Source organism: Lontra canadensis, unplaced genomic scaffold (genome assembly GCF_010015895.1).
Source record: "Lontra canadensis isolate GAN:19392208 unplaced genomic scaffold, GSC_riverotter_1.0 scaffold6, whole genome shotgun sequence".
Taxonomy (NCBI): Eukaryota; Metazoa; Chordata; class Mammalia; order Carnivora; family Mustelidae; genus Lontra; species Lontra canadensis.
In genome coordinates this window covers 13,255,390-13,257,826 of record NW_022631000.1, presented here as the reverse complement: position 1 = coordinate 13,257,826, position 2,437 = coordinate 13,255,390, and the positions used below count along the sequence as shown (strand labels likewise).

The 2,437-nt window shown below is 58.9% G+C and overlaps 1 protein-coding gene across 2 annotated transcripts in view; it reads right to left on the bottom strand.

Annotated features, from left to right (window-relative positions):
* The window catches only part of BOC (BOC cell adhesion associated, oncogene regulated), a 69,533-nt gene extending 67,670 nt beyond the window's left edge, over positions 1 to 1,863 (bottom strand). For both annotated transcript variants that reach the window (XM_032852220.1, XM_032852221.1), the window contains exon 1: positions 1,804 to 1,863. The gene's annotated coding sequence lies outside the window, so the exon portion shown is untranslated. The remainder of the gene's footprint in view (positions 1 to 1,803) is intronic.
* Between the last annotated feature and the right edge of the window lie 574 nt (positions 1,864 to 2,437).

Below are 2,437 nucleotides of genomic sequence, written 5' to 3'. Positions count from 1 at the left end.
GGGGGTTGGGCAGTGTCAGCAAAGTGGCACAATGTGGCAACTCTTAACTTCTTTCATTTCTACCTCTCACATAAACTCCCTCTAAAACTCATCTGGCAGGAAAATCGTAACTCCACTGCTGTTTCCACCCTGCCTGTCCCACTGACCCCAAGGTGCTTCAAGATTACCATGGGAACCTTCTGGGTTTCAATTATGAGACCATTAAAAAGTGCCAATTATAAGACCTCAGAAATGTTCCTGGGAAACCTGTTACACACCTCAAAACAGCCAAGCTCTTGCCTCAGATTCACTTAAGTGAAGTTCAGAAAATAGGTCACCCAGATGTAGAGGGGCCCCAGCCCCCACCTCAGTCCAACAAGACCGGGTTATAATATTGTCCATGCTGACCAGGAAGAAATGGAAATTGATTTATTGGCTGTAACCAGAGGGATGAAAAAACCATCTCGGAGCTGAGCCGTGCAGGGGCCAGTTGTGGAGTAAATCAAAAACACTTGGGCACTCAAGAATTTTGGAAAATTACATTTATTTAATATCCAACGTTTGCAAAGATCTGAACAACAAGGAACTAGGTGACAAAGAGGACTCCTGTACAGGGTATTTAAAGCCGACACAAGAGTCTGAAACCAAAGCGTACTTTTCACTCAGTCCACTCAAAGAGGTAACTGAGTCAAAAACTTCTTCGAACCCACGGGAACTTGCTAAGAAGGGATGGGGGCGAGGCAGAACACCCCACCACACCCACAGAGTGCCTGTTTAGGATTGCTGGCGTGTGGTTTGGGTATTCTTAGCTCTACTGCCACATCTCTGGAAGAACACAACAACCTTTCAAGTCACCCTGTCACTGCCACCCCCATCCCCCCCAAACAAAACTAAATGGATCCCCAGGGCTCCCTGAAGTTCTCCAAGTCTGAGGCCGCCCTACCTCTCAAAATCCTCCTATCACCCGGAAGAGCTAACTAACCTTTGGCAACCTGCAAGTGAAGCAAGGCCTTTGAAGATCCAGCAGAAAATTCTGCCTGGGTTCCTTGCCCCTCCCTAGGCCCCTTCCCACCTGTTCCAGAGGCTCATTTTTCCCACCTCTCCCAGTTACACAAACAAAAACCCAAAGAACACAACTCCAGGGGGATGCTTCGCGCGGGAACCAACACTCACACACTCCCCCTTGCTGCCGACCCAACCCCACAAACGCCTCTGAACACCCCACTTCAGCCTCGCCCCTTGATCCCCCCCACCCTCGGGATGCTCTTCAGGGGCTGTTTCGCTCCCGGTCCGTTCCGTCCCTCACTTCGGGGCTTTCCCTTTGAAACGCAGGGCGGTAAGCACCCCCTCCCCCGAGAGGCCGGCGGGTGCAGGGCAGCCCCGGGTTCCGCCGACCCCCTGAGGGCTTCCTCCCGCGCCCGGCGCACGGAGCCGGAGCCGGAGCACCGGTGTCAGGCTCCGGGGCAAGTTTCGGAGGCGGTCGGGCCCTGCTTCCACCGACAAGCTTCCGGGAACGGCCGGCCGGTCTGCGCCGCAGGGAACCAGACGCGGCGGCCCCGGCCCGGCCGCGGCTCTCCCGCGGAGGATACCCCCGGCACCCCGAAGCCCGCCTCGTCCGACTTCTCGACCCGCGCTCCGCGCGCCTGCCTCGGCCTCAGCCCCCTCCGGAGCCCGCGGGCCGAGCGCCCGGACCCGCTCCCGCCGTCGGCTCTCCGGCAGCTTCGCCCGGCCTGCGACCGCCTCCCGCCCTCCCCCTCTCCCCAAAACCAACAGAGAAACACAACTTTTTGTGAAAAGAAAACAAACTTCAGCGACGTGACTCACCTCTGGTGCAGCGGCTCCTGGGAAGGGCTAGCGAGGCCCGAGGGCCGGCGCGGAGGGAGCCACACAGCACCGCGCCGCACCGACACCCAACCCGCACCGTGACACTCAGGGACTCACAAACCGGAGAGCTGCCGCCGCGGGAGCAACAAAGGAGCCCCGGCCCGAGAAGTTGCCGGCCGGGGAGGGAGGGCTCGTGCGGGCGCGTGCGGCTGTGGCGGGTGCGAGTGTGTGTGAGGGTGAGTGTGCGTGCGTGCGCGCCGCGACTGACACCGGCGGGCCGGGGCTCAGGGTCTCTGCGGCAGGAAGCGGGGGTCGCGGCGGCGGCGGCGGCGGCAGCAGGAGGACAAGGCAGGGGACGCCGCGCGCAGCGCACCCGGTCCCTCCATATGGAAGAAGCTTTTTTGGATGACTGAACTCGCAAACAATTCCTTCTTTTGCTTCTCCTGCTTAGGAGCCTCCCATTACCGCGCGAGGAGGAGGGGGAGCAGAGGAGGCGGGGAGGAGGGGGAGGAGCAAGATGGAGCAGAGAAAAAGTCTTGGAAAGGAAAGGAAGCTTGGGGAGGGAACCCCCCCAAAAAACAGTCCCTCGGACTCAGTTTTTCTCCTAATGCCCATTTTCTTTCTATTGCACTCC